Here is a 13,987-nt window from a genome sequence, read left to right on the forward strand (position 1 = left end):
ACTAAGATCCCACAAAGCACAACTGATGTGGCACAACAAAGACCCAGCAAGGCCAATGCAAGTAATTTAAAAAATATGACCACTGAACAGTAAATAGCATCCAGGCTGAAAAAACTGTGTATGAACTATAAATACCACGTAGGAAACCTGAGCTCTGTTTCCTCTCCTGTATCTTTCTTAGTAAAGTGGGACCAAGTGTGGCCTGGGCTTCCCAGGAGGCACTACTGGTTAAGAACCCACCTGCCAATGCAGGAGATGTAAGAGATACAGGTTGCATCCCTGGGTGTGGTAGATGCCCTGGAGAAGGAAATGGCAACCCATTCCAGTATTCTTGCCTAGAAAATCCCACGGACAGAGAAGCCTGAAGGGTTACAGTCCATAAGGTCACAACGAGTTGGACATGACTGAATCGATGCAGCACGCACGCAAGTGTGGCCTACTGGAGTCTGTGCATCTGAATTTTGAGATGAGCCTGAGAGGTCCTCCAGGTGAGTGTTACAGATCCATGCCAACAGTGGGCTAGATCTTCAGATGCTCAACTCAATTTGGCTAAAGCAATATGAAATGAAAAGGATGGGGAGGAAGGTGGTTGACAAGTCCCTGAGGCCTGATTGGAAGGCCCATCCACCAGCAGCTTGACCCCTAAATGTCTATGGCATATGACTGGGGGTGAATCCTTTTATAAGGGTAGATGAAAATGTGAGAAATCAGAGTTGGACCATAAAGAAGACTGAGCGCTGAAGAATTGATGCTTTCTAATTGTGGTGGTGGAGAAGACTCTTGAAAGTCCCTTGGACTTTAAGGAGATCAAACCAGTCAATCATAAAGGAAATCAACCCTGAATAGTCATTGGAACAATTTATGCTGAAGCTGAAGCTCCAATACTTTGACCACCTGATGCAAAGAGCTGACTCACTGGAAAAGACCCTCATGCTGGGAAAGATTGAAGGCAAGAAGAGAAGGGGGTGACAAAGGATGAGATGGTTAGATAGCATCACCAACTCAAGGGATGTGAATTTGAACAAATTCCAAGAGATAGTGGAGGACAGAAGAGCCTGGTGTACTGAAGTCTATGACGTCCCCAAGAGTCAGACATGACTTAGTGACTGAACAACAACAGATGAAGATAAGAATGAGGCCACATTTCTGTTACAAGAAAGAACTACTTACACTAACTCCATGAACTGGACTTCACCAAAACCAGCTGTAGCTGGCCTGGCAGAGATAATGCTATGCTGTGTGGAGCCATTTGAGAAGATACAGTTAATACAGGCCAACCTGGCATTGATGACTAGCTGAGGGGCGGAGGCAGACACACCAGCCCACAGACCCCCTGACTGTGACTGAGACAGAGGGGTAACTAAAGTTAGGCCAAAGGTCAAGCAAGAAGCCAATCCTAGCAATTCAGACACACTCATGAGTCTGCGCCACTCCAGCTCTGATCTGCATAGAAAAACACCTCTGGGCACCCACAGGGAACAAGAGTTGGCCAGGACAGACCAGGCCCCACAGCCACCTATCTCCCACAGCAGCGTCCTGAGAGCAGTGGTGGCAGTTGTGATGGCCACAGAGCAGTCCTACAGCTACACTAGAATGCCCACACCACAGCTGCCTGGAACCACCTACAGGCAGAGGTTAGCAGTGCCTTCACAGACCCACAAGGGGCAGCTGATATAACACACACACTCTGCTGTTTCCATTCACAGGAACATGTTTTTAGTTATAGGATCTTATTTTCAGACATAATTCCCATACAAATAGGTATGGGTTTTTCCAACTCACATTAGACCAGAAGCACCAAATTCAGAGAGGCAGGATTTGGCACTTGATAATCTGGGATCATCAAATTCCTACAGCTGACACGCTGATAAAACAGGAGATGATAGAGAAATATTAAAAAGTATATTGAAGGAATCAGAAGGCACGTCGGAATAAAGTGGGTGCATATAAAAGAGAACAGTCTTCCCAGAGCCCAGAAAGTCTCACCCTACTACAGTGGATGACAGACACTGCCTCTCATGACAATGGTACAGAGTGAATGAGAAAAGATGACCTGGTTGAGAAGAGGCAGGTATATGACCCCATGGACTCAATATTTGCTACCAGGACAAAGGGCTAGAACTGCAAAGCTTCCTCAATCCCATTTAGGGTCTGATCTCCACACAAAAAGCATCTAGGAGGCCCCAGGGGACCAGAGCAGGCAACCACATTTCTTAAGTAGGATCCTGTGTAGCTAGTATGACTGAGAACAGATTTTGACCACTTGTCGTTCAGTTTTATTAACAGAAAGACCTACTGTTCATTACTGGAGGGTATACTGGACATTGCAAAATAGTTAAGAGATGAGTAGTTTCAATAAGTCATACTTTGGAAGAGTAAAAACTCTTCTTGGTTGGGGAAATTTCATTACAAACTGGCACACAGCAGTGAAAAGTCCCTCCCTGCTCCTTCAACACAGCATTTCCCAACTGCCCATCAGTGCAGTCATAGTTCTGTCTACAAAATAAACTTTTAAAGTCACTTTTTAAAATGTTCTAAATATTCTCTGGATCAAGAAAACCACATTTTCAACTATAAACGTTAAAAATGGTGAGAGTCAACAGGGTGATGGGCACTTGCTCTAGCCACCATCTCTTGCCCTAAATCCCCAAAACGATGAAATACACACAGATATAAAATCAGAAAGGGAAGTGTTTAGGGGACCTGAAACCAAGAGAAGTCTCTGAAATCCACAAGCAGATCGAACTATGACAGACAATACCAGCCTTCCAGAGATGTCTACTTCCTAATCCCAGGATTTGTAAATATGCTGTTACATGGAAAGGGGGATTTAAAGCTGCAGGTAGCATTAAGGTTGCTAATCAGTAGATCTTAAAATTTACACGAGTGGGCCCAATGCAATCACAAGTATCTTTAGAAGTGGAAGACAGAGGCAGAAGAGGTCAGAGTGATGTGATATGAGAAGGACATGACCTTCCTTGAGGAAGGGGGCCACGAGCCAAAGTATGCAGGCAGCCTCTAGAAGCTCAAAAGGCAAGTAAGTGGATTCTCCCCCAGAGCCTCCAGAAGCAATGCAGACTTGCCAACACCTTAACTTAAACCCAAGAAGACCAACGTTGGACTGCTAGCCTACAGAACTGTAAAATGATAAAGTGTGCTTTTTAAGCTACTAAACTTGTGGTAATTTCTTACAGCAGCAAAATAAAATTAATACAGACTAGCTTGGCCCACCCCTCCAACAAGCAGGCTGTGAAAACAGATCAACAAGCAGTTATACATAAGCATCCCTGGTGGCTCAGATGGTAAAGAATCCGCCTGCGATGCAGGAGACCCAGGTTCAACCCCTGAGTCAGGAAGATCCCCTGGAGAAAAGAATGGCTACCTTTCCTTGCCTGGAGAATCCCATGGTCAGAGGAGCCTGGAAGGCTACAGTCCATGGGGTCACAAAGAGTCGGACTGAGGGACTATTATCTAACTATCACTCACAATTTGGGTTGCACAAACAAGAAGCATGACACTTCCACAAGTAAACACTGTGACAGAAAGGAACCAAACACAAACTATGAGAGACATTAACACCCAAGGAGACAGAGATAAAAGAGAAAAACAGGCATCTGTAACAGACAGGTATCCTCAGAGAGAGAAAACTCTAAAAAAGAATGGAGTAGGAATCATGAACATTAAAAACTTAATAACTGAAATGGAAGACTTACCGGATGAGTTGAACTGCAGAGTAGCACTGCTAATGTAAGAAGGAGTGAGAGAGAAGACCAAGGAGAGGCATTTCCCCAAAATACAGTCCAAGAAGCCAAAGAGATTAAATATACGAAAGAAATGCTAAAAAATTGTGGAAGACAGACCCACCATATTACTAAAGGATAGACTCCATGCTCTGAAAAAGAAACTGACTCGAATAAATTGGGAATCAAAAAGCAGCACTTTGAAAAGAAAATACAAAGTGTATTGCTAAGTCCTAATACAGACTGAAGGACATTTCACTAACAATCTGAAATTTAAATTGCCAGTGTTAACAAGGGGTTAGTGGATGGTGGAGGGAGAGGGAGAAAGTGGACCAAAAGCACGTTACAATCCTTGCCTAACTAAGAAGAAGCTATATATACCAAGTAACTCAATATTCTGTTAGAAAAATATATAAGTTTAAGTATGTATATTATAAAATTAAGAGTAATTACTATAAAATACAAATAAAAAAGATACACTCCAACTATTTGGTAGCAGGGAAAAGATCAGATATGAGAAACCCTATTCAATCTCGCTCTGCGCTGAAGAAATAACACACGATGATTAATTCAGATGTTTTGGGTTTGTAACCATGACTTATTATTAGCAAATCCATGACAATAACACAGCAATGGATTAAAGGAAAAAAAGATGAGCATCTCCATAGACGTTAAAAATTCACTTGATAAAATTCAGCATTCATCTTTGACTAAAAACATGTTAATTAAAGTATACATGCAAAAGATACTTCTAAAACTTGATAAAGACTATATCAAGCATCTGACTTAAACCAATATCCTACTCCCAAAGCATTTCCATGAAGGTCAATGTATCTGACTTAAACCAATATCCTACTCCCAAAGCATTTCCATGAAGGTCAATGTATCTGACTTAAACCAATATCCTACTCCCAAAGCATTTCCATGAAGGTCAATGTATCTGACTTAAACCAATATCCTACTCCCAAAGCATTTCCATGAAGGTCAATGTCAAGGATGCTCACTACTTCTTAAAACTGTTTATTTACTTCTCTGTCTGCACCGGGTCTTAGTTGGTGGATGCAGGATCTTTAGTTGTGGCACGTGAACTCTTCAGTTGCCGAAGGAAGAGGCTGAAGTCTCAGTCATTGGACCACCAGAGAAGTCCCTCAAGGATCCCCACCATTATTTAACACTGTTCTATAAGTTCTAGCCATTGTAATGAAGCAGGTGGCGGATGAGAGACAGGAATATTGGAATGGAGGAAATAAAATTATCATTATTTTTAATTATATGATTGTCACTGTGGAAAATCCAAGAGAAGTAGTTGAAAACCTGTTAGAACCAGTAAAAGAGAACAATACGGGGCCAGTACAAAATAAATTATTTTTTAAAAATCTGTCCAAAAGTAGCAAGCAGATTGTCAAATAAATTATGGTATCTCCATACAATTAAATACTACTGTGTGGCCTTTAAAAATAATGAAAATCTAACTTCATGGAAAACTGCTCACTATATATATGTGACAAAAGTAGTTTACTTATAAAATGTATAGCAGTTAATATGTACACATACATATGGAAAAATATAAGATACATATCAAGATATTAACAGTGGTGATCTCTGCATGGTAAAATTTTAAGAGGGGTTTATTTTCCTTTTAGTCGTTCCCTGCATCTTTCAAATTTTGGACGTTTAAAATTAAGGAGAGCACATTATTCGCTCAGAAAATTTACCTCTTCAAAATCAACAGTGAATAATATGACCAATGTCCAATTTCACAAAAATTAAAAATCATATTAAATAAAAAAATATATAACATCTAAATGAAACTTGTGATATTAGACTGAATCTTATTTTAGACAGATCTGCTGTAAAAGTTACCTGAGTAACAAGTGGAGACAGGATTTTAAGAGGCACCAGGCATTAGAGTCTGTTAAGACATAAATGCTAACTTTTATAATGTGATATGGATACATTAGGAAAATGTACTTCTTTTAGAGAGACAGAATGAAGCATTTAGAGATGAAACAATAGCATGCCTATAATTTATGATATTTAAGTATGAAAAGATACAGTGAATCAAATGGGATTTTTTTCTTAAATATTTTTTTAAAAGGCATGATTATTTTCACCTACCAAATTGGGGAAATTCAAAAATATAATACCCAAGGTTGGCAGGTGGGACTAAAATGAGAACTCTCATTTAATTCTGGCAGGAATGAAGAATTAGTACAACTTTTCTGAAAAGCAACTTGGTCACATAGATAAATTCCTTAAAAATATGCTTACCTTTATTTTAGCAATTCTACTTCTCAAAATTTCTTCTAAAGAAATATACATAAAAATATTACTATGAGGATGCTCATCAGGATGAAAAACTGAAAAAAAAAATCATAATGACTAAAAGTATAGAAAATTGTTTAATCAGTTATGTACACCCATACTATGGAACAATATATGCAGCCATAAATACTGCACTTTGTGGGGGAAAGTCTACAAAATAATGTTAAATGAATAAAAGAATACAAAATTCTGTGCATAGTAGGACTCTAGTTTTGTTAAATATGATTAAAATCTAACATATACACAACGCCTGGGGGGGAAAAGAACGGAAAGAAATAAAATGCTAATAGTGATTATCTCTAGATCTCTTAAATCATAGATGAATTTAATTTTTTCTTGTAACTTTTGTATATTTCCAAAATTTCTAATTTTGAACATCTTTTATAACGTGAAAGACTTGTCTGAAAATATAGCTAATATTAAAGAAACACACTTGTATTATTTGTGTGGGAAAAGAGAGAGAGGGAGGGAGAATTTCTTCCTCGTGATAGATAATTGACATCTCTGAATGAGAACCCACTCAAAGGTCTCTGGATGGTGTCTGTGTTCAGGGAACTGAAACACAGCCAATATGTGGGAAAGTTGATCGGCTTCCCTTATATTACCCTGCCTCCAAAACACAAAGATTCCTCCCAGATCATTTATACCCTCATGTGGTTCCTAGTGTTTACATTTAAGCCAAGAGTTTCTCTAAAAAAGAAAGGGGAAAAAAGTGAGACGAAAGAACAGATTAGAGAGCTCACAGCTTTTTTTTTTAAGGAAGTGAAAGAGACAAAAGGTTAAAAAAAATTTTTTTTTCTTTAATGCATCAAATGAAAGATGGGGGGAGACAGATGCAAGACGCTCTGTATCAAGAAAAAAAAGTAGATAAGATCTATGAAAATCAAAACTATGAAAAATGAAAGACCAGAAAAACTTGAGATTCCATAATCAAATCAACAAATATGCAAGAGAAATATTGTTTTATTTGTCAAAGTTTGGGTGAGAAAGTTGAATAAGGCAAGTTCTGGGCCGGTCACTGCCACTTCCTTCATTTAATAACTGTTTATTCTGAGTGAAGTACGCGCCAGCCCTGCCCCAGACCGTCAATGCTGGGGCGTACAAATACGAATAGCACAAGTTCGATCCCTGCTTTCAAATGCGTATAAATAAGTGACAGACACAAATAAATGATTCCAGACCGTGTTACAGCGAGAATCAAACACTCATGTCTAGTATAAAAACATATCACATGCGATAGGATAGGTGTCATGGAACTAGGAAAACGTGAAAAGACAGAATGTAGTAGACAAAAACGGAAGAAAGCAATAACATCAGTTAGCTTTTTTTCCCTTAAATATGACAAGTGCTAGTTATTTCTGTATCTTTCAAGATAGCCATATCTTCGTCTTTCTTGTATAACAGAAAGAACGTTTGCAACATTAAAAAAAAAAAAAATCACCTTAAAAGCATTTTGCAAAAACTTGACCTATTTCCTATACAACCGCTAGCATTTTCTTGTTTATTTGAAGTAATTATGCCATAATTTGTAAAAGCCACAAAAGCCTTCTTACTTACCAAGATTTCTTTCTCAGAAGGAGAGAAAATAACTTCTAAAGGTACGGAAAAAGAGCTTGACAAAACGCAAGTCCTTAGTCTAAATAAAGCAGTATCGTAGAAACGGTTTTGCGCCATCTGTCGGACTTTACTGTAATTACTCCTGCACACGAATTGCCCTTCCAAGGTCCTGAGCAAAGCACATGGATCAGTAGGTTTTTCTGAGCTACAGACTTAAAGAGTAATCAAAATTTTAAATTTATATCATCACCCATCTGATAACAATGTCAATGTGAAGAAAAATGTTTTTCTAAGAGAATATTTATCTGTAAGAGTTTGCAACCTGAGTGTTAAATTGTCACCACAGTAGAAAGTTATTCAACTTAGCCTGTTTTATCATCATATTTAATATTTTTAAAATAATTGCAACTACCATGATTAAGCAATTTTGGAGCATTATTTTAGCGACCTGGGAGACTAAAATAAAATAAGCTTAGTTTCCAGAACTGTTTTTTTAAAAATCAGCTTTTAAGAAAGTTTAATAGTTAGCACATCTGGGGGAAATTGCATTCTGTTTCTCTATGTTCTGACCAACATTTGGTATGGCTAGATGTTTTCATTTTTAATTCCAGAAAAATAAGTAATAGTGAGATCCTGCAAGACTAATTAAAAATTAATTTTCTAAAGGCCATTTAGAATAATTTAGAGCAATATAAAAAAAGGTTGATGATACAAAAAGAGGATGTCTAGTTCAGGCATCCAGGATACCTTATTTCCAAGACGCTCCCTTAAATGAGGTTCTGTAAGGAACTGAACACGTGAGTTAAATAGTTATTCTATAATTAATCCCAGTCTTTGGCATTATTTCCCATCATTAAAAAAATAAGTTAAGACCCTACTGTCTGATCCACAACAAAGTTGGACATCAGGGTAAGAATCACTTCTGCTTTCAGCAGTAAAGGAAAGGCCAGCTTCTCGAGATTCATTCTTACTCATCAAACATAACGGGAAGCCTTTGCAGGCCGGGGGAGGATCAGCAAGGAGTGGCTGGATCTCTGCTAAATGAGCAGAAGAGATGGCTAGAGAGGAGTGGGTCTCTGACCCTTGGAAACCAGCTTTGTGAAACAGAGGAGAAAGGAACCAGCGATGGGTTTGAGGGAATTTCAAAGAACATGGGCCTTTAAGAAATACGCACACACACATCACTGCTGATGTGGCCGCATCACATGGTGACAAAATGTTTGTAAGGTTTGGTCACAAATGATCCTTAGGGCATTGCCTAATAACACCGGTTTCCGGGAACAAGGAGACTATCCTTGTGAGGCTATTATGATTCTGAGAAATGTCTTTAAGGAGATGACAAAACCCACAAAATTCAGGTGATATGGAAGATGGAAGTGGAACAAACAGACAATGCTGGGCAGAAGTCCTCCCAAGGCTGTGCCCTAGCTGTGTGGCCCTGGGCAAATGACTTAACCCCAAAGACTCCATTTGTTCATTCATAAGATGGGAGTGCTTATGAGTTTTTCAGACTTTCCTGGTGGCTCAGCCATTAAAGAATCAGCCTGCAATGCGGGAGAACTGAGTTCAATGCCTGGGTTGGGAAGATCCCCTGGAAGAGGGAATGGCAACCCACTCCAGTATTCTTGCCTAAGAACCCCACGGACAGAGAAGCCTGGCGGCCATGGTCCATGGGGTCATGAAGAGTTGGACACGACTGAGCGACTAACACTTATGAGTTTTAGGCAAGACAATAATAAAAAGTGGCTGAAATAGTGATTGTCCAAGAAGACAAGTCATTATAGTAAAGAGTTTTGGAATTCTATGCAAGTCTTACATTTTTTATGCTGAGGTGGAAAGACTTCAGGATATACTGTTAAATGAAGAAAAGCAAAGAAAAGAATAGGAGAGTGTGACAGCATTTACATAAAATCTGGTCCCTCAGACACCTGCATAGGTTATCTTTTTGCCAGGAGCAAGACATACACAAAGGAGACACACACACACACACACACACACACACAGAAAAGGAACAGACCAGGTGAAAACAGAGGCAGAGATTAGAAGTCTGCAGCCATAGCCAAAGAATGTCCGGAACCACCAGAAGCTAGCAGCCCTGTCAGCACCTTGATTTTGGATTTCAAGCATCCCAAAGTGTGAAAGAATCAATTTCTCTTGTTTTAAACCACCAATTTGCGGGAATATTTTATGGCAGCCACAGGCATCTAACACAAGGGTCAACATAGTTATGCTAACATCTGCATAAAAATCTTTTTTTTCTGCTGCTGCTGCTAAGTCGCTTCAGTCGTGTCCGACTCTGTGTGACCCCATAGACGGCAGCCCACCAGGCTCCCCCGTCCCTGGGATTCTCCAGGCAAGAACACTGGAGTGGGTTGCCATTTCCTTCTCCAATGCATGAAAGTGAAAAGTGAAAGTGAAGTCGCTCAGACGGGTCCGACTCCTCGAGACTCCATGGACTGTAGCCCACCAGGCTCCTCCGTCCATGGGATTGTCCAGGCAAGAGTACCAAAGTGGGTTGCCATTGCCTTTTTTTCTGAGGGGATATTTAAAAAGCTGTTACCTTTGAGCAGAAGAACCAAGGGAGGGAGATATTTTTACTCATTCTTTTATACTCTTCTGTCCTGTTTTAGTGTCTTTGCTATGTACATGCATTACTTTTATTTTTAAAAAACAAAATAGCATTATAGCAGAATAAGTAAAATAGTCTAAAGCCAGCAAATATACTGTCCACATACAGAAGCAAAGCACTACTTTAGTGATTTTTGCTCTTTAAAAAAAACTTTCTCTAAAATCAATATATAAATATCACCTACCAACAGCTTGGAAATAAATTATATGAAAATGATCAATATCATAAAATATACAAACCACTAGAAATAAAACTGATAATTCAAATATTAATATTAAAACCAAAATCTGCTGAATTTTTTTTAAAGCCACATTCCAAGAGAAACATGCAACACAAAGGTTACTTTTAGAAATATATAAAAAGTTCCCATAAATCCATATTAAAATGACTAACAAACCCAATCAGGGGTGGTGGAATTGCAAAGGATATAAACAAATGGATAACCTTCAGCTGAGAGACACCATTTACACCCCTTTGAGGGAAAAAATTAAAATATCTATGATATCCCCTTCGAACTGTGTGGTGCTGGAGAAGAGTCTTGAGAGTCCCTTTGGACAGCAAGGAGATCAAACCAGTCAATCCTAAAGGAAATCAATTCTGAGTTTTCATTGGAAGGACTGATGCTGAAGCTGAAGTTTCAATATTTTGGCCACCTGATGCAAAAAGCGGACTCATTGGAAGAGACCCTGATGCTGAGAAAGACTGAGAGCAGGAGGAGAAGGGGATGACAGAAGACGAGATGGTTGGATGGCATCCCCGACTCAATGGACATGAGTTTGAGCAAACTCCAAGAGATAATAAAGGACAGGGAACCCCGGTGTGCTGCAGTCCATGAGGTCACAAAGAGTCGGACACAACTGAGCGACTGAACAACAACAAACATAATACCCCCAATGTTGGTCAGAATGTGAGGAAACAGGAGCTCTCACATATGTCCAGAGATCCTGACTTAAACAGTCTGGGATGGAGTCGGCCATCAGTACTATTTTGAAAATTCTTCAGGTGATTCTACTCCAACCCAGTGAGGATCGGAGACCCTGAGATCTAAATGCCAGACTCTGCTCTTTACACCAGAAATCCTTGAAAGAGTTGTTTCACTCACTGTCTCTAATTATTCTCCTCCCATTCTCTCAAACCCACTCAATGCAAGTAGCCTTCCCTTCAGCTCCAGAGAAACAACCCTTGTGAAGGTCACCAATGACCACACTGCCAATCCCAAAGGTCAAGTCTCAACTTTCATCGTAACTACCAGCAGCATTTAACACAGTTAGAGGGATATGAGAAGTTTTCTTACTTGATTGCTGGAGGAATCAGGCATCCTGACTTCAGACTATACACAAAGCCACAGTAATCAAAATGGTATGATACTGGAACAAAAACAGAAATAGAAGTCAATGGGACAGAATAGAAAGCCCATAAATAAACGGACACACCTATGGTCAATGAATCTATGACAAAGGAGGCAAAACTATACAATGGAAAAAACCAATCTCTTCAATAAACGGTGCTGGAAAAACTGAACAGCTATATGTAAGGAATAGGAAATTAGAACATTCTTTAACACCATACACAAAAATAAACTCAAAATGGATTAAAAACCTATATGTAAGACCAGATACTATAAAATTATTAGAAGAAAACATAAGCAGAACACTCTTTACATAAATAGAGGCAGTATCTTTTTCAAGCTGTCTCCTAGAGTGATGGAAATAAAAACAAAAATTAACAAATGGGACCTAATTAAACTCAAAAGTGTTTACACAGCAAAGGAAACCATAAACAAAATGAAATGACAACATACAGAATGGGAGAAAATATTTGCAACCAACAAGGGATTAGTCTCTAAAATTTACAAACAACTAATGAGGCTCACTGTGAAAAAACCTGAGCGCCGAAGAATTGATGCTTTTGAACTGTGGTGTTGGAGAAGACTCTCAAGAGTCCCTTGGACTGCAAGGAGATCCAACCAGTCCATCCTAAAAGAGATCAGTCCTGGGTGTTCATTGGAAGGACTGATGCTGAAGCTGAAGCTCCAGTACTTTGGCCACATGCTGTGAAGAGTTGACTCATTGGAAAAGACTGATGCTGGGAGGGATTGGGGGCAGGAGGAGAAGGGGACGACAGAGGATGAGATGGCTGGATGGCATCACTGACTCGATGGACGTGAGTTTGAATGAACTCCGGGAGTTGGCGATGGACAGGGAGGCCTGGCGTGCTGCGATTCATGGGGTTGCAAAGAGTCAGACAAGACTGAGCGACTGAACTGAACTGAACTGAATGAGGCTCAATTAAAATAAATAAATAAGAAGACCTAAACAGACATTTTTCCAAAGAAGACATATAGCTGACCAAGAGATACATGAAAAGACATTCAACATTGCTAATTATTAGAGAAATGCAAATCAATACTATAACTAGATGTCATCTCACATCAGTCAGTATGCTGCTGCCGCTAAGTCACTTCAGTCGTGTCCGACTCTGTGCAACCCCATAGACGGCAGCCCACCAGGCTCACCGTCCCTGGGATTCTCCAGGCAAGAGCACTGGAGTGGGTTGCCATTTCCTTCTCCAATGCATGAAAGTGAAAAGTGAAAGTGAAGTCACTCAGTCCTATCCTACTCCTAGCGACCCCATGGACTGCCGCCTACCAGGCCCCTCCGTCCATGGGATTTTCCAGGCAAGAGTACTGGAGTGGGTTGCCATTGCCTTCTCCCAATAGCCATCATCAAAAAATCTACAAAGAATAAATGCTGGAGGAGGTGTGGAGAAAAGGGAACCCTCCTACACTGTTGGTAGGAATGTAAATTGGTACAGTCACTATGGAGAACTATAGGGACGTTCCTTAAAAAACTAAAAGCAAAACTTAAAAACTAAAACTAGAACTATCATAGATCCAACAATCCCATTCCTGGACATGTATCTGGAGAAAAACATGGTTTGAAAGGCTACATGCACCCCAATGTTCATTGCAACCTTGTTTACAATAGTCAAGACATGGAAGCAACCTAAATGTCTACAGATGACTGGATAAAGAAAATGTGGTACATATACAATGGAATATTACTCAGCCATTAAAAAGAATGAAATAATGCTATTTGCAGCAACGTAGATGGACCTAGACATCATCATACTAAGTGAAGTCAGACAAAGAAAGACAAATACAGTGGTGCTTATATGTAAAATCTTTTAAAAATTGTACAAATGAACTTTTTTTTACAAAACAGAAAGATTCACAGACTTTGAGAACAAACTTATTGTTGTGGGCGGCGGGGAGGAGGGGGATAGATTAGGAGTTTGGGATTGATCTATATAAAATAGATAACCAACCAGGAATTATTGTATAGCACAGGGAACTGTGCTCAGTATTCTGTAATAACCTGAATGGGAAAGAATTTGAAAAAGAATAGATACATGAATGTGTATAATTGAATCCCTTTGCTATACACCTGAAACTAACATGAGATTGTTAACTGACTATACTCCAGTATAAAATAAAAATAAAAATTTAAATTAAAAAAACGGGTGGGGAGTGGAATGCGTGATTGGGCTGTTGCCTTTCAGCAGGGTAGAGAGGGGCAGGTTTGGCAAAGGAACTTGCTGTGCCCTGTGCTAAGTCGCTTCAGTTACGTCCGACTCTTTGCGACCCTGTGGACTACAGCCTGCCAGGCTCCTCTGTCCATGGAACTTTCCAGGCAAGAATACTGGAGTGGGTCCGGTTGCCATGCCCTCCTCCAGG

The 13,987-nt window shown here is 39.7% G+C and overlaps 1 protein-coding gene across 8 annotated transcripts in view; it reads right to left on the reverse strand.

Moving 5' to 3' along the window:
- The window catches only part of TLR6 (toll like receptor 6), a 43,730-nt gene that overhangs the window by 28,822 nt on the left and 921 nt on the right, over positions 1 to 13,987 (reverse strand). For 5 of the 8 annotated variants that reach the window (XM_027544271.1, XM_027544268.1, XM_027544269.1 and 2 more), the window contains exons 1-2: positions 7,623 to 7,711; positions 6,012 to 6,100 (exon numbers count right to left, since the gene is read on the reverse strand). The exons of 1 other annotated variant lie outside the window; for it this stretch is intronic. The gene's annotated coding sequence lies outside the window, so the exon portion shown is untranslated. Of the gene's footprint in view, positions 1 to 6,011; positions 6,101 to 7,622; positions 7,712 to 11,545; positions 11,619 to 13,987 lie in introns of those variants that run through there. 2 more of the 8 variants (XM_027544266.1, XM_027544264.1) reach the window with 2 other exon arrangements.

This window comes from Bos indicus x Bos taurus, chromosome 6, assembly GCF_003369695.1.
Source record: "Bos indicus x Bos taurus breed Angus x Brahman F1 hybrid chromosome 6, Bos_hybrid_MaternalHap_v2.0, whole genome shotgun sequence".
NCBI lineage: Eukaryota > Metazoa > Chordata > Mammalia > Artiodactyla > Bovidae > Bos > Bos indicus x Bos taurus.